Raw genomic sequence first — 22,464 nt, 5'->3', positions numbered from 1 at the left:
ATGTAGCCATTCTAAATTTATACTCTATGTAAATTTATGTGTATATAATATATGAATATAAATGGTAAAATAAATATATACATTCATATACACACATATGAATTTTAAAATTAAAAAGTAATATGAAGGTGAATTATTTGAATAGTTGAGAGACTTTGCACTACATAAAACTACCATTTAGCTTATATTAGTGACATAGTCACTGTCATGACTGACAAAACAGATTATGTAGAATAAAAATATAAGAAATTCAATGTATATAAAGGTTTATTAAAAGATAAAATTGATTTGAATTAATGAGAAAGGGGTAGCTTATTAAATAAATAATATTGGGAGACATATCTAGCACAAATAATAAAGCAAAGTCCCTTCTAAATGAGCTAAAGAATTTGAGAGGAAAAATAAAATTTAAATTTAAAAATCAAGGTAGATGTGTATTTTAATTATATTGACAAGGTAGATGTGTACTTTAATTATATTGACATGACATTATATAACATAAAAAAGTTAGCAATTTGACGAGGTAATATTTTAAATTGATGCACATAAAATTTAAAGTAAATGCCAAACTGAAGCAGAAATTTTAAATTTACAAAGTTCTAAAAACCCACATCACAACTACAGAACACTTGCAAAGAAATGATTCTCCAGAAGACAAAGTGAAAAAAGTTCATGGGTATATGTCAAATCTTACTAATGGACAATATATGGGGCACGCAATTTTTTTTTAATATTTTCTCTTTTAGAGAGACAGTGAGATTGGGGGGAAGAGACAGAAGAAAAGAGAGAATCTGAAACCGATTTTGTGCTGAGTTTGGAGTCTGACTCAGGGTTTAATATTATGACCCTGAAATCATAACCTGAGCCAAAACTGAGTCAGATGCTCAACTGATTGAGCCCCCAGGTGCCCTCATACCAATTTTTAACTAAAAAATAGGTTGCAGGTATCATAAGTACATGTGTTGTGAAAGGATGAATACAAGAAACATTTTTATAACATAGGGATATTTATTAATAATTTTAAAAAGTGCTTTTTACCCAATAAATTTACATCTATAAATATATCCCTCAAATAATGAGATCTTTGCATGAAGATGAAAGTAAAGCATGTTAATTGCATCCTAATTTATAATAACAACAAAACTGGAAACAAGTTAAGTGAAAATAACAGAGTAAGCAGAAGTAGGATGACTTTAGGCCACAAAGGCTTTTTTTTTTGTTTCCAGTACAACATGGTGTCTGTGGCTTGATGGGGAGGTGGGCCAGGGAGACACAGGAGAAGGGCTCCCACCTTGTACTCTGCTATGCCAGCAGTGAAACTGAAGTATTCAAAGAATAATCAAGGCAGAAACACGTTCCAGTACAGTATCCCATGGAAAAAGAAAAATAAATCTGGATGTAGGGAAACTTCAATCAAATTAAAATATGTGGAAATAGAGATAAAAATACCATTATATAAACAGGACTGATAGTATAGTTTTAAAAAATAGTAAGATATTTGGTGCTGTTTCTCCATCTCATCTTTAGATGAGGGAGCTTTTGCATCATGATAGTAACATCGTTCCAAGGACACAGCGACCTGTTATACTAAGAGTGTTATGAGGTTCAGAAGGAAACTAATAGTCTGAAGGCATAGGTGTGTCCTGCCTGACAGGAACCACGTTAGCTCCTGCCAGCTGTTGGTCTTTGCCAAGCAGCAAAAGTAAGAGAGCGGGGCTCACATTTAGCTTCTCATAGTTTGCAGATGGCACTTACTCTTCATGTAGCTTGAGTTTTGTCCCACTAGATGATTTCCATTCTCTCTCACACTTTTCCTTTCTCTTTCCCTCTCTTTGCTCCATTCTCTCTCTCTTTTGTCTAGGATTGAGGTAGCTCACCTAAATGCCACTTTTATAACTATGACTCTTTTCCCTTATACTTACACTAATGAATTGGAAGTGTTTCCAAGTATTTGCAGCCTTTCCTTTCTGATTCTATAGTAGATGAGTTATTTGGGCTGTATAACCCAAACAAAGTGTAGAGAAAGACTTTAATGATGATAGATATATAGATAAAACATATTGATACAGATGCATATATATGATTGAATATATATTGTTATATATATCATAATATTGAATACAATTGAATATTTATTATTATGTATTTTTGCATAAAGATAAGTAATATGTATTATACACTACACCATGTATAAATATTGGAAAATCCATAAATGATAGACCCTTCTGAGTGTGGCAGGCTGTAGACAAGCTTATTACATATGATTCAGCAACCAATTCCAACATGTGGAGTTTGTCTCAACACAAAGCAATTCTCTGATAGCCGTTGTGTGTCCTACAATTTAATTTAGTTCTGGTACTATCTACCCAGAAATACTAGTAGACTCCACAGGTTAAGTGTTCAGTCCCACAACACTGCCCCACTCTTCGGATGCCAGGCACAAGCCCAGGTTGTTATCTGTGCTTCTCATAGACTGGGTATAAATCAGAGGTTTCCATAAGGCAGTTCTTGGGTTATTTTAATTTGCTGGAAGGCTCACATGACCGAGGAAACAGGTTTACTCATTAGATGGTTGTTTTTTTGTTTTTTGTTTTTTTTTTACAAAGGAGGTTCAAAGGATACAAACCAAAAGTTAGATGAAAGATATGTACAGCAAGGTCTTGAACCAAGGAGCTTCTGTCCCTGTGAGTTTGGACCTGGCGTACTGGCATGTGGAAGCATTCTGTTTCACCAACCTGGAAGCTCTCTAAACACATTCCTTTTGTTTTTTTGTGGATACTTCATGGCATAGGCATGATTGATTAAATAATTTGCCATTGGTGATTGATTCAATCTCCAGCACTTTCCTCCCCTCTCTAGAAGTCAGGAGTTGGAACTGAGAATTTCAACCCTCTAATCCTAAGGTTGGTTCCACTGGCAATCACCTTACTCCTCAGAAACTTTCTAAAAGTTTTAGTTAACATAACAAAAGATACCTAATTTCTCTAGCTCTCATTCCTGGAAATTCCAAAGTTTTAGAAGCACTGTTCCAGGAATGAGAGGAAACTAAATTTATGTTTCTTATTATAAATGATAATATATACCAAAACACCTAATGAACCTGATAATATAGTAAGAAACAGAATGGAAAATCCATGTAACTGTGGGTTTTTTTTTAAAGATTTATTTATTTATTTGAGAGAGAGATTGAGAAAAAGTGGGGGAGGAAGAGGGAGAGAGAGAACCCTGAAGCAGACTCCCCACTGAGCACATAACATGGTGTGAAACTGGATCCCAGGGCCCTGAAATCATGATCTGAGCCAAAATCAAGAGTCAGGTGCTTAACCATGTGAGCCAACCAGGTGCCCCAGAAAACCACATAATTATAACATAAATTAATATCCTTTAACTGATTTTGGCTTGACTTTCTTCTAAGACTAAAATTAAATTCAAGGCACTGAAGCTGAGGATTTCGGTATCTCTGCCTGGTAGATTCACTCTAAATGTATTGCTAAATCTACTGCATTTTAGTCCCATATTCGTGAAGTTGAAAAATCAGAAACATTGGGAGCTAAGGCCACCTTCTTTTATCTGGGATCTTAACTAATTCCTTTTCACAACTTATTGACTAGTTTAATAGTAAACCAAACTGAAAGCAACTTTCAAGAGTCATTCCTACAAGTTTTAAAATTGTCCCAAACTTAGTGCTGTAGCAATCTCTGTAGACATATGAGTGCTACTTATTTTCTTCTCTGAAAGTTAAAAATTTATCCTGTAAAGATGCATTATATTCATAACCAGCAAAAGGATATCCTTGAAATGAAATCAGTGTCACCAAGTACAATGTGACATTTTATTGGATCATCTTGTACAAATGCAATTTAAATGAAGAGTGTAAGTTAAATTTCTATTAGAAATTTCTTTAGACAAAAAAAATAAGAAATTTCTTTACACAGGTTGAATAGCCATAAACATTTAACTTTAGAGACCTATCTCTAATACAATCCAGTAAAAATAAAAAAGGCATTATGAATATCAGTTATTCAGTAGAAAATTTCTCCTGTATGAATCTTCTAAACATGTCTATTAACTATTACTTTATTTTTTTTTTTAGTGCAGTAACAGGGGTGCCTGAGTGGCTCAGTCGGGTAAGTATCCAGCTTTTGGTTTTGGCTCAGGACATGATCTCAGGGTCCTGAGATCAAGGTCCCATGTAGGGGGGGGTCCAGGCTCAGCAGGGAGCCTGCTTGATTCTCTCTTGCTCTCCATCTGTCCCTACCTCTGCTTTCACTCTCTCTCTCTCAAATACATAAATAAATGCATATATATAAAATATATAATATATATAATAAATGCATATATACTAAAAAAATAAAGTTCTTAAAAATTTAAAATTTAAAAATGCAACACCAATTAATCTTGCTGTCTTGGTATGTCCTCTCAAGTTGCTTTTCATTGTAGATCTATTACTTAAGGACTGTTCCCCAAAACTGGTGGGCAGTGTTACTGACATAATGGGTGACATAATTTCTAATAGATTAAATATAAAAATCATTATACTTATTCCAAACTTTTAAATATTAAAATCAACAACCTTAAAATGAGCATGACTTTTTAGTAAATCTTAAATGGTAAGTGTTCATTCTTTCTTTTTCAGAAATAACCTGAATTAGCAACCTTCTGATTTTATTTTATTTAACCCTAAGTAAAACAAAGAGGAATAGAACTAATTAATTCTATTTAAATTCTCTCTCTCTCTCTATCGTGGAAATGGATGCTTAAAATTACACATTTCCAGAGAGTTTATGTGATGTATGCTTTAGTAAAATTTAGGCACTGTTACCAGGATTTTTTTTCTTTTTTAAAGATTTTTAAGTTTATTTGGGAGAGACAGAGAGAACACACCCGAGGGGTGGGGCAGAGGGAGAAGAGGGCATCTCAAGCTGGCACAGAGCCAGATGTAGGGCTTGAGCTTAGCACCCTGAGATCATGACCTGAGCCAGAATCAGTTGGATGCTTAACCGACAGGGCCACTCAGGCACAATGAACACATAATTTATGTGCTATCACATAAACACAACAAAATCAATGTTTTTACAAAATTATGTTTTAAAAGACAAACTTTGCTAAGCTACTTCTACCATTATTTACTTAAATAAATTACAATTTTGTAAGCTAGAAAACACTAAATCATCTTTGATGTTTCCCTTTTCCTTAACTCTTCCAATTTCTTACCAAGTTCTGCCTAACGCACATCATAAATATCCATGCAATTTTAATATCCTGCATTTATTAGTGTACTAATTTATTTCCTTACATGCTCTACTGTTCCCTCCATACTCTGTTCACATCGCATCTAAGGTAATCATTTACAATATAACATAAAAATTTCTCTCTCGAAAGGTTGCTTGAAAACCTTTGGTAGTTCACATAAAGGGCTCCAAATAATAAAAATCCCACATTGCAATGCTAATCTTTCATGGCATTGGGGCATTCCACATTCCAGCAAGTTTTTCTGAGTACATTTAACTTTCCCTGTTTTCTCCCACTCTAGGGATTTTCAATATGGTGGAAATGAATGTTGTACTTCCTGATAAATGGTGCCCTACAACACACACACACACACACACACACATGCACACACACACACAAGCAGATGCAGAGGTAAGTGGGGAGAAGTCCTCCTTAACTTTCAGACCTCTTTTCAAAGATGAAAGATATCATGGCTTGCACACACAACAGCCATCACTCCCCATCAGTTCAGATCCTGCTGCTTTCCCTATCCATGATTGCATGGACTTTTCTTTTCCATCTTCAATCATAATGTATAATTAAATATTTGATGTTGCCTCCCACTTAACATTTTATCCTCTAGAGAAAGATATTTGGCTGAATAAATACTTATGTTTACTATAGGTATATAGAACTATTTAAAGAATGATAAAAAATTACAAATGAAAACAAAAGACTAATTTTTATTATATTCACAAAATATAATTATTTGCTACCACAAGTAATTTTAAAATATTTATAGCCATACCTCATGACATATATAAAAAGTAACTAAAATGAATCATAGACCTAATTATAAAGCCACTTTAAACTTAGAAGAAAACATGATTAAACATAAACAAATATTTCTTAGCTATGATATCAAAAGCAATATCAGCTCAATTTTGAAGATTTTTAATTTATTTATTTTAAAAGAGAGAAAGAGAGGGAGAGAGGGAGAGGGAGAGGGAGAGAGAGAGAGAGAGAGAGAGAGAGAGAGAATGCCCAAAAAAGTCATGATAGGGGAAAGATAGGGACAAGCAGACTGAGCTGAGCATGGAGCTGACATGGGGCTCTATCTCATGACCCCAAGACAATGACCTGGGCCAAATTCAAGAGTTAGACACTTAACTGACTAAGCCACCCAGGTGCCCAAAAATCAACTCAATTTTTAAAATGATGAATTAGACTTAAGAAAATTTCAAACCATTCATTCTCAAAAAGAACTATACAGGAATGAAAAGAAAAGTCACTAAGGGAAAATATTCATAAATCAAATCTTTTTAAATGGCTAAGATTAAAACCCCTAGTAATATTAATATCCAGTGTTGGTGAGGATGTGGAGGAAGTGGAACTCTCACACACTGCTAGTGGAAATGTAAAATGATACCACTTTGGAAAGCACTTTAACCATTTCCTAAAAGTTAGACACTTATGATCTAATAATCCCAATCCTAAGTATTTAGTCATATTGCCCCAAACCTACCAACACCAAACTCAGATTCTTTACAGTTAATTTATTTAAGTATATTGCAGTTAGACATCTATTTAGTCATTTAGATTGGAACTACTTTTCATACCCTGTAAACTGCATCCAACATTTGCTAACCATAAATAAGCCAAACCCTATAGCTATAAAAGACTTCAAAATTCTGCTGCTTTAATGGAACTGTATAACCCAGAGAATTCCTACCTTGCTGCTAAGCAAATTAGCCCCTTCTCTGATTTTGTTTCTCCCCACAATAGCTTCTATTTCTCTTGTAGGAAAGAGCCTCATGCAACTTCATGGAAAATATCTTGCTGGGAGGGACTTCCTCTCTCATGCAACCTTGCTTAAGTGTTACCCAACAAAGCTTGTTGTATATTACTGTTTCACAATCCTGTCTCTTCCTTGATTAAGCCAATTTCCAATTTTTTAAAGATTTTATTTATTTATTCATGAGAGGCACAGACAGGGAGAGAGGCAGAGACACAGGGAGAGGGAGAAGCAGGCTCCATGAAGGGAGCCTGACATGGGACTCGATCCTGGAACTCCAAGATCAGGGTCTGGGCTGAAGGCGGCACTAAACCACTGAGCCACCCAGGCTGCCCCAATTTCCCATAAAATTGATATATCTAGTAGTAATATTAAATAGAAGAGGTTTATACAGACTAGTCCTGAGCATGATGAGAAGACAGAAGTAAATTATTCAAGCTTATGATTCACAATCCTATGGTATCTTCTCTTGTTAGGCCTCTTCCTAAACCCAAGATTGATGGTAACCTCCTTCTGACAAACTCCTTAAAGAGTGTAAGTTGCAATTCTGTTTATGGATAGACCTGAATAATCTCCAGTCACGAGGATCTTCTACTTTATAAAAACTCACTTTCCAAAGGTCAGAAGATGAGACAAGTTTGGTTGTCCATTTCTCATAAAAAGAAAAAAATGGTCTAATATATGGATCTGCATGGACTCTTGGACAGTGGCTAACAGGTGGGCAAAATTTGGAAAGTTTTACATAGACTAATACTGGCAAATTGGTCCAAGGAAATCTAAAGAAATGTAGGGATAGTTCTTGGAAGAGAGTGAACACATCTGTGTATCACATGAAATGTCAAATCAGAAGGTTTCTATAGTAGAAGAAGCTTTCAATAGTTGGCTGTTGAACAAAGTCTCTGTGCCAGGAGACAAAACAGTATGGTCTTCTTTTCACCATGATCTGGGTGTTATTACTGACATAATGACTCTGTGACATAGTAGAAATTCCTGGGTTTCCAGTCAGAGATAATGGTGACTGGCTAATTACATTACATTTTTTTCATCATGGAGGCTCAGCCCTTTATCCTCATAGGGAAAGTAAATATTTCAGATGTGGATTGCCCATAATGCCATTCGGGGTTAACATGATTGGACTTCACTGTTCTATATCCAGTGCTACACTGTCCCACACGACATTGACTATGGTGTGCTGCTATTTCCATGCCCAATGAGACAAGGCTTTACTAAGACATGCACACATACCCTACAGATATTAATATTGGTTGCAAATAACTTAGAGCTATACCTTTCTCTGCAGCATTGAACTCAGCAACCAGTGTTAGATTGATATGGGGTATAATGGACTATTTCCTTGTCTCAAGACAAAACAACCTCTGTGCTTATGTTTTTACTTCAAATCCTCTCAGTGTGATCAACCTGAAGCTATGTTTCAGCTGAGACAACACTGCTTGGCTTACTTGCCCCTTACCCTGCCTGCCCTTTATCCTCTTGAATAATTTACTATACAAATTAATTTTACAAGCATCTTCAACTTAGGTTAGATTTCTCAACTTTCAAACAGGATATATTTTATAGCAAAGGAATTGTAATAATTGGTTCCCACACAAAGAATTTACTATCTTTGCCATGAGTCCCATCATTGGGAAGTAACTGATTTGATTATATGAGAAGATGGCCAGCTAACAGGTGAGTTATTATACCTGCTTGGAGGACATACCTTTGAGATTTAGGCTTTTTTTTTTTCTGCAAGATTTGGCATATTGTTAAAACCATGGCCAGTAAATGCTATTGTCCTCCCTGTGTACTGAATTCACAGACATAGGATCAAAAGATAGGAAGTGGGGCTCTCCCCTAGCACTATTATATCTAAAAATCCATTTGAAGAATTTTTACTTCTTATCTCTGATCCCTTATGCTGAGTGGGTTTAGAATTTCTAAGAAAAGAGTTTTTCAAACAGGGAAAAGGTCATGGATTTGGTCAATTATAAACAGAAATTTTCCACTTACTATTTTGACTTTCTTATGAAAGTAAACCATCAGGAAGAGAAAGAGGATCATTCTTCCAGTTGGTATGACTTATCTTTATAAATCTAGTTGGTTTCACCTCTCCTAAGATTAAAGAAGGAGCAAGGCAAAGCTTTCTATGGTCTGACTGGATATCTCTGCTGGTGTTTTGCAAGCACAGACCTCTACAAATCTTCATGCGGAGAAAGTTACTTTAATACTGTTGGCATTATATATTTTTCATTATTTTCTGCTCAAGAGCGACATAACATCACAACTATGTCTGGTAGATTCAAAAATCAGGAGTCTTCCCATGTCTGTATAATTTTTGACACTGCATATGATTTTTGTCTATAAATACATGCTCATATAATATGTCTAAATATTATTTATGTATATTTATGTACATACCTATGGTTCATTGAACATTAGCAAAAGTTATTGTGTAATTTGGAGATTTCCACAAAATTAAGTATCCTTAAAGAAACTTAATGCCTACCAAAAGTTACATATCAGTCTGCACAACCATGAATGCCAATTGACATATGCAGCTGCCACTAACTGATTTTTAATTCCTCTACTGAGTTTTCTAATACTTTGGTAAAATACTTTATACCAGGTGAGTGAGGTTCAGTCATCTCCTACCAATAAAATGAAAGAATCATCAAACCTTGAGCAAGTCAATCAACCTATCTGGTAAACAAATTCAGAAATAATAAGCCTTATAAGTGAGTTAATGAGTTCTTGGGTAGTAAAGTATAGGAACAATGATTTTACTTCCATGTTTATTACTAACTAGCAACATGTCATTTTATTTCTTTCAATGAATGAATAAAATGGGGAAATATATTTATTAAACAACTTTACTTAATTTTTGATACTGTAAACTTTTAATATTTATCCATCACAAATTATATTGGCCTATTTCAAATTAATATACAAAATTTATTTTTCATTTTGATGGTATTAAAAGTTCTTTAGCTATGTTTGCAGTAAATCTATGACATATCAGGTAAAACATTAACTCAATATATGTATTTTTTACGTAAAAATGCACTCCTGAACTTATTAAACAATGATGTTTATTAAACAGTAACATGTTGACTGGTTTTAGAAGTTCTTTTGCTAAAATAGGTTCACGTACAACAAGTCTTGCACGCAAAGCTAGCATCAACCCACCATAATGAAATAAAATATAATCAAGTGGCTTTGCTTCATTGTGAATGAAATAACTTCTGTAGATTTCTAATATTACTATCAATAGATATTCTTATGAGTTATGTTTAACTGGTGACACATTCGAGTAATTTAAACCACTTTCATGAGCAGACACAATACAAGGGAAAATACATCATATTATTTTTATTTCCTTTGTACTCTTCTCATTTTTCTGGTCTCTAATTTCTACAGACACTAAAAGTAACTGAATTCTTCTGATTGCTTTTCAGAGACTCAGTGTTTCTATAACTAAGGCACAGTCCCAGCAGTTGTGTGGAAAGGGAACTTGTTGATATTGAAGAAATTTGAGAGAGGTGTAAATTAGTTTGCTTTTCACTAGGCAACTGACAGATGGCAATATTTTGGAGAAGATAAAATAGCAAGGGGATTAGCTGTTGGTACCTCAAACTTCTTTCCATGCTCTATTTCCAGAAGCCGATATTAAGGGCTCTCCAATCTTGAGAGTGATCTGAAAGAAACAAACTCAAATAATGACCACTTTTTCTATATGATCTGAGGTGCCCTCAGAATGTCTGGAATATTCAGATAATAACTCAGCTGGGAAGGCTCAGCTCAGGTATATACTTAGGTAGGAGTCAGGGTAAGTCAGTGGGGGCTACTTATTTATTCAGCTTAATATTAATATTTTAGAATGTTCGTATATTTATTACCCCATATTTAAGTGTCCTCATGGAAATGCTGTTGTGTCTCCCATGAATCAACTGATATCCAGTTTACCTTCAAAACATTATTTTTTTTCTCCAAATACTTTCCAATTAAACTAGCCTATTGACCATATATTAGGACCCTGTACCTCACAAGGCATTAAGTAACTATATTTTGTATTTGTCATGTACTTTTGCCAACTATTTCATTTGGGTGGCTCAATAGTTGAGTGTCTGCCTGTGGCTCAGGTCATGATCCCAGGGTCCTGGGATCCTGTCTGGCATCGGGCTCCTGCTTCTCCCTCTGACTGTCTCTTCTTCTCTCTCTGTGTCTCTCATGAGTACATAAATAAAATCTTTAAAAAAAAAAAAGACAAGAATATCATGATGATGTTGGAAGAATATCATGATGTTATGTTCAGGGATTCTGTTGGAAGTTTTTAGATCCTTGAGCTCTCATTTCCTCTCAGAATACTCAAAAGACACTGAACAGAACTGTAGTGACAGATTGGTGTTTGGAAGTGTTGCTGTTTTTATTATGAAAGTGATTATGAAGTCAACTTCCTTCATATAATGAGCTGCATATTTTTAAAAAGCATTCAACTGGAGAGGTAAACGTATGAATGACTTAAGAATGGCAATATGAAGGATACAGTTTTTTTAAGAAAAATATGTCACTTCGATTTAATTAAATATATTTTGAAAAAACAGTGTCATATTAATCAATATAGAAACTTCATATTAACTAATGGAACTAATCTTAATATACTTTTAGGATTCTATATAATATTTTCAACTATTTGTTTTACTAATTTTTACTTAGATCATATTTTACTCCTCAAAATTTGATTTTGAAACTTTCTATTTTTTATTTTTTAAAAAGATTTATTCATTTATTTTAGAGAGAGTGAGAGCATGGGGTGGGGAGGGGCAGAGACAGAGAGGATCTCCAGCAGACTTTAAGGGAGGGGCCCTCCATGGGGCTTGATCCCAGGACTCTGAGATCATGATCTTCACTGAAATCAAGAGTCAGATCCTTAATGGACTGAGCCACCCAGGCGCCCCTTGTTTTGAAACTTTTTAGATCATTTTAAAAAATAACCTCTGCAATCAAAAAATATTTTAAGCTTTGGGGCAACTGAGAAGCATTCCTTATGCAGAAAGAAACAAATAAATTCAACTGTATTTTCCTTTTATGTATTATTATATTACAGCTTATCATTAAATTAATATTTTATTCATACCAAAAATTAACTGTAATGAAATTAGCTTACTATTTGTTTTTTACTGGTAGTAAAGAGATGCATCAGAACATTTACTGAACTTTACTGGTCATTAGATTACTGTTTCATTATATTTTCTAAATTATCCAAAGAGTCCAAACTTTATTTTAGTTACTGGAAGAAAATGACAGCAAACCTGAAAATATATTTTTAGAAATGTGACTCATGTTTAGAACTTTTGCAGAAATGCTTAGAAATTTAGAAATTAACAATACAAAAATTAAAACTGATATAACTAAGGTCTTTGCTATGGTTAGAGTCCCATCCCAAGATTTTTATATATTCTAAACCAATTTATGCATATGCATAATTCAGTCACAGAAGATACCCTATCTATATAATGTTTTAAGCATATGTTGTTCTCAAGAGACTTTTTATTGGCTTAAGAACTGAACGAAACTTTTAGTCAGGATGTCTATAGGAAACATTTCGGTAGGAAACTTGACTAATCCCTTCAACACTACATAACAGTATTTTTGAACATTTATAACCATCATTTTGAGCATATCCTAAGATAAACCATTTTATCACCAGTGTACCTTGATTTTCATACAATTATTTTCACATTACAATTTATATAAAATAATTAGTAATCCATTATTAAATACAGATTGGCTGGTGAGGAAGAGACAGAGTAGGAGTTATGAATCTACCTGAATTATGTATATGTGTTTTTGCAACATGTTTATGTGGGTGGATGGAATAAATGGAAAAATCACTGCTTTTTCTTTGTTGTAGTGCTTATATTCCTTCCAATGGCATCAGAGTGAGGACTTGAAAATGAGGATAAAAAAATGTGGGTTAAGATGAGTTCTCAACTTGATTTCCTTCCTCATTCTCTTTCTCCCTCCCTTTTTCTCTTTTTCTTTCTTTCTTTCTTTCTTTCTTTCTTTCTTTCTTTCTTTCTTTCTTTCTTTCATGATAGTGCTATAGAAAGTCTGATAAAAAATAAGACCTTTAGCATATCTGTTGGTTTAGAAATAGGAATAAGATGTAGAATATCACTGTCATTAATCAGTCATATAACAATGAGAGCCTTGAACTTCATTCAATGAGAATGAAGAGTTTTATATATAATTTGTGATATGTTATTGAATGAAGAACTTGAGAGATAGTGTGCACAAATAGAATGCCTTATTAAATATAGCTAATGAACTGAAATACTGTATCATTTATCTAATAGAAGAGGTTACGGACTCAAATCTGGCCGAATGAGAAAATGGATATGTAGGGGGGTCATGAGAACATGATATTTTTCATTGCCAGGCTTACTAACACTAGCCTTTTTTCCAAATTATACTGGAGAAACTCTCACATGAGGCAATAAGTTAACATTGTCACCTAAATTTCTTGTCCTGACTCCTGCTCTGAGAACACTGTTATGTCAACTGACCATATCTTAATTTGGGTCCAGGGATGGGAGAACTGCTTTGGTTTTAGAACTTACCATCTTCTAACCCTGGGCACACACAAAGCATGGGAATCTGCTGATTTTTGCTTAATGCTCTAAATTACAGAACCAAATACCATAATGGAAATCTCAGGAATATGCATTTTATACTTCATCCACTTGACATCTCTCTCTTTTTAAAGGGCTTTTATTTAAATTCCAGGTAGTTAACATACAGTGCAATATTAGTTTCAGGTGTACAGTATGGTGATTCAACACTTCCATACATACCCAGTGCTCATCACAAATTCACTCCTTAATCCCCATCACCTATGTATTTATTTATTTATTTAATGATTTTATTTATTCATTCATGAGAGACACAGAGAGAGAGAGAGAAAGACTCAAGCAGAGGGAGGAAAAGCAGGTCCATGCAAGGAGCCCAATGTGGTACTTTATCCCGGGAATCCAGGATCACGCCCTGAGCCAAAGGCAAATGCTCAACTACTGAGCCACCCAGGTGTCCCTCCCCATCACCTATTTAACATATCCCCCATCTGCTTCCCCTCCAGTAACCATTAGTTTGTTCTCTATAGTTAAGAATCTATTTCTTGATTTGCCTCCTCTCTACTCTTTTTTTTTTCCCTTTGCTAAGTATGGCTTAAATAACCAGCCCCATGTCATCTTTCTATTTTTTTTATATTATTTTCATTGATGATAAATAGAAACTCTTTTGATGTTTGAAATTTGTATTACTTTACTTCTATTAGATATTTTTTAGACATGCTTCAGACTCACAGCACCTATAGTTAGCTTATGCACCAGGATAAGCTTCCCTAATAGCTGCCCTAAAAATTAAAAAATATAATAATAACTTAGATCCCAAATCATTACTCCCCCCCCGGTCTATATTACCATGATTATACAATTACACATTTCTGTGGTAATGAAGATATAACAGAGCTTAGAAAAGTGCTTGAATTTCCTGAATCTCAATTTCCTTTCCTATAATTTAGAGATGATAATTCCTACTTTACAGAAGAATATTAAATATTAACATAAGATAATGTATGCAAACATGATTTATAAAGTGTGAATCACTATTAAAATGTGAGAAGAAATTTTATAAGCAATAATAACAATCTTTCATAATTTGTACTTAACTAAAAATTCTCAAAAAAGAAAAGTATATGTAAAAGAAATAAGAGATGTCTTTATGGTCTGATCAAAAAGATTATGTTCAATCAAGATATGTCTACATAGCATTCTGTACAAAGCAGCCAAATCTATACCTTGGTACACAATATAATGTTATTTTTATTCTTCATAAAGATCTTTCCCCTATAGAGCTTAGTTCTTTGATTGGCTCTAATGGTTTGTTTCTGCAATAAAACCTGACTATTGCTCAATGTAATACTGCTTTTTCCTTAAAGAACTATTGTTAATATAATTATTTAGTGTATCTAATGAGAGAGAACTAACGGGTGGATTTTGTTATTATTAGATTTATAGTTCACTTGGGGAGACAAAAAAAAAAACAAATAGTCATTTATATGACAAACCAGATTGATTTAAGTGTTCTAATACTGACAAACATTAAGAAGAATATGAGCAAAGAGTGATTATTTAATTCCAAGAAGGAAAATAGACCTTTCCTCCTGGAGGAGAAGAAAACTGAGTTTTTAAGAATTTGTGAGTAGAACTACAATACTAAAGAAAGTAAATAAAGGATGAAAGATTTGACATTAAGGTTTGGCATTCACTTTTTCAACAAATATATATTGATTGTCTACCTGTAACAGGTACTCAGTTATAAACAGGAGATGGAAATATAAATAATAAATGGTCCATATCCAAAAAAAAGGCAGAAAAATAGGACAATAATTACAGTTCAGTGAACTAAGTGCTGCGATGAAGTCTGTTACTGGAGCACACACGCACTCACACACACACACACACACACACACACACACACACAGACACACAAGCCAAAAAATCTACGTGACAACAGAGGGTGCATTGCAATCAAGCAAGAATTGATCTGCATTTTTGAAATATAAGTAAGTTTATAGTTAGTTCAAAAAAGAATCAAATTAACAGCATTTATGAAACAGTGTTGTTATAAAATAGATTGACAGGTTAAGGGAAAAACAATCATTTTGTATCACCAGAGCAATAGAGGACATTAAATGGTCATAGATGATGAATTTGAAATGATGTGTGTTTTGTTTGCTAGGCTAACGTGCTTGAAGAACGTTTGTAAGTCTTTTAGAAGTCTTGGGATAATTTGGGATTGGAAATTACATTTTCAAATTTCACTCTATTATTTTCTTCACTTGATATTTATAGAAGACATCCTATGTACTAAAAGCTGTTTTAGAACCATGGTGTATAAAAGAGGCCGTTGCTGTCACAGATCTTATATTATGGGATCCTGACACTGGAGCTACATGTGAGCGATTGAAAAAGGACAGGGCCCTAAAGATCAGTTAGAAAATCTCTACAGTACTGTATTGTAAAATTACCAGGTTTGTACCTAAGACTGTTGATGAAATAATGAGAAAGAGAAGCTATATTTGAGAGTCATAAGAGAAGTACTAATTATATCTCTCAGTGAATTTTTAGTGTGAAGGGAGTAGAGGGAAGTAGGTGAGTACTGAAGAGTAATCCAGTAAATATCCCAGCTTTCTGGGCTTGCAAGTGATGAATAGTATTTGTAACAGTTAATTTTATGTGTCCGCTTGGCTGGACCATGAGATGCCCAGATATTTGGCTAAACATTAATTCTCTATGTTTTTGTGGGGATGTTTGAGATGAGATTAGCATTTGAATCAGTAGACTGTGTATCACAGATTGTGTTCTCCAGTGCTATTGGGTCTGATCTAATCCATTGAGGGTATGAGTAGAACAAAAGGCAGGGTTAGAGAAAATTCATGTTCTTTGCCTGATTGCTTAGAGCTGGGACATCAGTCTACTTTTGTCCTGGGTCTGGAACTCACACCACTGGCTTCCTGGTTCTCAGGCTCCTGAACTTGGACTAGAATTGAAACTGCAACTTCTCCTGGGTTTCAGGCTCTAAGACTCAGACCAAAACTACACCACTGGCTTTCCTGAGTCTCCAGCTTATAGATGACAGATCAAAGGAAAAATGAACATTACGTGTCCCCTGATATGATGCACATTGAAAGATGTAAAATATATCCTGTAATGTTCCTGCCAAATGGTCTAACCTGTACTTAGTCACCAGGAAACACCAGCCAAGCTCAAGTGAGGGGCATTTTACAAATTAATAGCCATGTGTTCTGACACTGACAGAATTTGGGATTCATGCAAGATAAAAAAAAAAGTCTGAGGAACTGAACACTTGCTTTTGGGTTGGGTAATTATTCTTGCATATTTTCTATAACTCCTGAAATGATAACAAACTAAAAAAAAATAATTAAAACGAATGAAAAAAATTGAGCAGGGGAGGAAAATCACTGAAAGGGATAAAAGGAAGCAAAACTCACAAAAATGAATATATGAATACTTGATTGAAGAATGAGGGGTTGATGGGAAATCTGCCTGAATATGTTAAAATTAAGAATTCAAATCCCAAATTTTTTTCCACGATACAGTTAATGATCATTTAAATATATAATGTATGAAAAAAAAAAAGAACTACCACAAGTAATGACAATATGGTACTTTGTGTGCTGGAAAGCTGATCTTGGGAAATGAGCCAGTTTCTCCCAAAGTAAATTGGACTTTTTTTTTTTCTTGTCTGTAATCTATTTTTAAAGATTTCAAGATTTCAGCATAGTAACATAGACAGTATGTTAGTAAGTATATACCAGTTATTTTAAGCTTCAAATCTATGTAGGGGCAATCAGAAAAACATCCTACAGGAGTGATTAGCTGTTATCATTTCAGAAAGGCTATTATTCAAGGTAGTACCGGCTGTTCCTACTTCGTACAACTAGATCAATGGTTGAGTATTTCCTCGTTAGAGAATTTGAAGTACAAATGAGTTTTTATTAGTGAAAGCACTGATTTGTTAAATAACATGATGCATTAGAAACAGGTTCTCAATTTTAAATTCACTAAGCTTGGAAAAGTTGAATTTTTTTTTTTTTGAATACTCACCATTTCCTTAAGAATCTAGGCAAGCCAGAAGCTTGATCCCTACACATACTTCTCTCCAGAAATTGATTTTGAAGAATTTCTATTTCCCTGATGGTAATCTTAAGGATAACAGAGTCTTGCCTCCAGAATACTATTCTCTGCTTATCTGGACTTTTCATATGAAGTTGTCAAGTTGGGTTTTGCCAAACTCCTAGAATATTTCAAATGAGATGCTTTCTATTCCAAAAATGTTTCTATTATTGTCTAATAAATGTTTGTTGGCTTTTTATGCATGAGACAATGTTCATTCTGAGATCTGCTTATATTTTATTTTAACATGGTAGTGAATTTGTGGGCTAGTTAACTCTCATTTACATCAAACATCTTTGGAAACTCTCAGAAAGAATGTAGGAGATGAACACTACTAAAAGGACTTTGGTCAGTGAGCAACATACATCTTGAGAGACAAATCCCAAATTTATTGCTGAGCCTGAGAGAGCTTACAGATCATCCCAGAATAGTATCTGACGCTGTGGCAAGGTGACTAGAAAAGAAATGGGAGGTATATTGAAAAATGACTTCTAAACTCTAGTTAAAAACAAGCAAAGCACAATCGCTTCAGTCCACTCTTAGTTTCAACTGATTTAAACAATTACTTTCAGACAATTTAAAAAGTATAAGATGGGAGAGAAGGCTAAGAAAGAAAACATATAGATTTGCTTCTCTGTAATATGTAGCTAACTTTTCAACAGGACAAGGGAGAAAGAAAAAGAAACGGAATTCACTGCTAAGGATAGTCTTGGTCAGATCACCAGAAGTAAATGTTAAATCACTGCAGGGGACAGGAACATTCAAGGCTTTAGGGCATTTTCTACTTATTTCCTTCTACACCAGAGCAGAGAATTATTCTGAGAGAGAGTATTCATGAGGAAGATTTCAGAGAAAATGGGCCGAAGTCCATGTGGCCTACTGACCCAGGTCTTTAGTCTGGTCCCGCACTTAAACCACCCTTCAGCAAACAGCCAGCTCAAAAAAGTAACCCTACATTTCAAAAGTGAACAAAAAAAAATCACAAAGGAACCAGTATAGGATCTTTGAAAAGATATTAAAAGACAAGAGGAAAAAGAAACATTCAGAGGGAAAGGGGGTAGGAGGATATAAGATATACACCAAAAAATTACATATTAGAAAAGCCATCTCACAGATTTGTGGGTAAATGCTATAAGAAATCAATCAAATTAAATAAAATATTATTTGTTTAAAATAAACATGCAAAGAAAATATACAAAGGTAGTATGAAAAGGATGGTAGAAGAGTTCAGAAAATAATGGAAGCAAAAATAAAATAATCATAGAAATGATCCTCATGTAGGTGCAGCAGAAAAGGAAAATAGGCACCAGCTTTAAACAGTCAAGGACATGGAAGCTAGGCATAAAAAACAAGGGGAGGAAAAAATTAAATCAAAAGTTACAAATTACTAGAGAAAATATATATCGGTGACAGATAACTCAAAGCCAATACAACCACAATTTGCATTCTTCAAAGAAAAAGAGAAAAGTTGAAACAGAATCACATTTGAAAGCAAATAATGAAATTAACAATTTCCTGAAATGAAAAAAACACCCCTCTTGCTCTTCATGCCCCAAAAGCCAAAAAAGGTCAAGGTAAGTGTAACAGGGGTACTGTTGGGGGTGGGTCCTAGGACCCTTGGATTCAATGGCTCACTAGTAGGACTCAGGGATCTATAAAAGCTGTTTTACTTACAGTTATGTTTTATTACAATGAAATAATACAAGTTAAATTCAGCAAAGGAGGAACACCTGGGTGGCTCAGAAGGTGAGTTGGCTCAGGGCGTGATCCCAGGATGGGGGATCAAGTCCCACATCAGGCTCCCTGTGAGGAGTCTCCTCCCTCTGCCTGTGTCTCTGCCTTCTCTGGGTCTCTCATGAATAAATAAATAAAATCTTAAAAAAAAAAAAAAAAACAGAAATAAAAAAATACAATCAGCTAAGGAAAGAAACTCCTAGGTCAGAGTCTAGGAGATACCAAGCAAAACTTCCAGTTTCCTCCTCCCAGTGAAGTTTTGCAGACAAAAGTTACTTTACCCAGTAATAGTTCATATATACGGACATACGGCAACACATATGGAGTATGGCCAACAAGCAAAGATCACATGGGCCTTGGTGTCCAGGTCTTTTGTTGGGAGGTCACTCATATTAGCATGGCTGACTTTCAGACTCCTATCCCTGTAGAAGTCAAGCTGATGCTGCATGGCCTGAGGCCCCCATTATAAACCACATTCTTAGCCTAGTGTGTGCATCCTGGCCCAAGGCCCTCAGAGAAACAAACACTCAGACAGGATATTCCAAGGACTTTTAGAGGTTACTTCCCAGACAAGGACCAATTTTTCTTTGGAATGTATGGGTTGTGGACAACTCTGACTTTCCAAGTTAATTCTTTACTGCCTAGGGAGAATAAAGCTGATCTTAGATGTCCAACTAGAGTGAGGAGATTGTGAAAATATGTCTTAAGAATACTCAAAAAAGGAAAACAAGGATTAAGACAATCTAGACAAGCCTAAAGGTTTATCTGCAGAATGAGAGAAATCAGTATACATAGCACCCTCAAGTCTTTCTCTAAACAGTTATGCCAATTATGGTTATGGAATTTTAAAAAGGAGTTATAAAAAATGATATTACAGAAAAGAAAATTAGAATAGTGAGAGGCAAAGTGATAAATTAGGTATGCTGATTTCATATTCTTTCAGGATTAGCAATCAATGATTAGAATGAGAAAAATCAACATTGTGCTGCTCTTTAATGCTGATAAATTCACTAACAGAAGTGTAATAATATTACTTAAAAGTGTAGATGTTAACATCTGTCAAAATAAAAATGTCAAAATTTTAAATATTCAGCAAGAAAAACCCCACAAATACATGTTCATTCACACATTCACGACAGTAGTGGAAGCTATAGTAAAAGATAAAAATTAAAGAAACATCCAAAGCATAGAATAAGAGCTAAATTAAAGCATATTATTAATATGGTTGAAAGTGATATGCGTAGTCTTAGAAAAAGATGGCATACCAAACAATGCAAATAAAAATAAAGAAGTTTGAAACCAAGGCAAAATTTTAAACAAAATGAAAGAGAGAATTTCATATTGAAATTATTTTTAAAAGAAAAACTTGCAGTACATAATAAAATCAAAATTTATCAAACCCTACAGAAGTTATATTGGAGAAATTAACAGAAACTCATAATGATGTTAGAATTTTAACTTATTTCTAAAAATATACAAAGCAAGTAAACAACGGGAAATTAGGTCATAGTCTGAGGACCTAAATAAGTTGGGGTAAATAGCTACTATTAAATTCTGGCCCCTGAAAACAGAGACTACATTATATTCTCAAGTGATATGAAAAAGTTATAAAAATTCAAAATATATTAAGCCAGAAAGTGAATGTTAATATAGATTGCAAAACATAGAAGTGCTACAGACCAGGGGCACCTGGGTGGCTCAACGGTTTGAGCGCCTGCCTTTGCCTCAGGTCCTGATCCTGGGGTCCTGGGATCGAGTTCCTCATCAGGCTCTGCACAGGAAGCCTGCTTCTCCCTCTGCCTGTGTCTCTGCCTCTCTCTGTGTCTCTCATGAATAAATAAATAAAATCCTAAAAAAAAAAAAAAAAAGAAATGGTACGGACTAAAATATGCATGAAAAATGCAAAAAGATACTATTCATAATCTTGTTTGGAAATTCTTTCTAAACTGCTATCAAAACCCAAAAACTATAAAAGAAAAGACAAAATTTCACTATGGAATTTTTTTGGTAGAGAAACTATACCAAAAAAGCAGTAAAAATAAAAACAAAACAAAGGAAATACATGATTACAGCAAATGTGACAGACTACAGTTCTAATGATTCTGCTACAATAAGAATATAAAAACAAGAAAAGTGGATGGTTGATAAACATAAATAAATACATGCAAATTCAAAGACTATGAAGAAAAAAACGAGTCTTTTTTTATCATAGTAGCTTGAGAAATATTAAAAGAACAAAACTACGACAACCTAAATATCCTAAAATATACCATAGTCATATATCAATAGTCTCTGAAGTTGTACAAATCCAGAAGTTTTATCTTTATATTTCATTGCAAATATCTCACAGTTAGATGCTAAGTAAAAGGAACAGATTGGTTCATATATTTTATTTTTCACTTGGAATAAATAATGGAGACAAACGGAGTTGTGTGTGTGTGCACGTGTGTATGTAGACAATTTCTGGATGGACATACAGGATCTGCAAACAGCGATTATTTTGTAAGTTTGAAAATATTCTCAGGAGTAGTATTTCTCATTGTACACTTGTAAATACTGTGGATCTTTGTGCACATATTTTTAAACAGTCAAAAATGCAAATAAAATATAGCATGATTTGTGATCCTCAGTTCATTAAAGTCAAAGACTGAAAAATTAAATGGACTTTTGATCCTGAGTTGTTGTATATGTCCTTACGGGTGATGAGGGAGATTTCTTGAGTGTGGTGAAAAGAGAAGCCGGATGACTGTGTTCTGAGGAATCAATGAGAGGTACAAAATAATGACATTTGGTGTAGAACACTGTCTAAAACTAAGCTGGCTTTGCTATCAACAATATCTTTTCTGTTTTCACTATCTTTTTATCTGCCCCCAACTTTTGGTGTTTCCAATATCTAAAGGAGGAGTGTTTTAATTTTTTTAAACAAAAAGTTAATCCCATTGTGTAGGAAATGATTAACTCAGCAAG

At 34.2% G+C, this 22,464-nt stretch overlaps 1 long non-coding RNA gene across 4 annotated transcripts in view; it reads left to right on the top strand.

Annotated features, from left to right (window-relative positions):
* The window catches only part of LOC112642803 (uncharacterized), an 89,265-nt gene that overhangs the window by 52,129 nt on the left and 14,672 nt on the right, over positions 1–22,464 (top strand). For all 4 annotated transcript variants that reach the window (XR_007403968.1, XR_007403969.1, XR_003125464.3 and 1 more), the window contains 2 exons: positions 4,094–4,127; positions 7,483–7,723. This is a non-coding gene — a long non-coding RNA (uncharacterized LOC112642803). The remainder of the gene's footprint in view (positions 1–4,093; positions 4,128–7,482; positions 7,724–22,464) is intronic.

This window comes from Canis lupus, chromosome 19, assembly GCF_003254725.2.
Source record: "Canis lupus dingo isolate Sandy chromosome 19, ASM325472v2, whole genome shotgun sequence".
NCBI classification, from domain to species: domain Eukaryota; kingdom Metazoa; phylum Chordata; class Mammalia; order Carnivora; family Canidae; genus Canis; species Canis lupus.
This window is presented reverse-complemented; position numbering and strand designations above follow the sequence as displayed.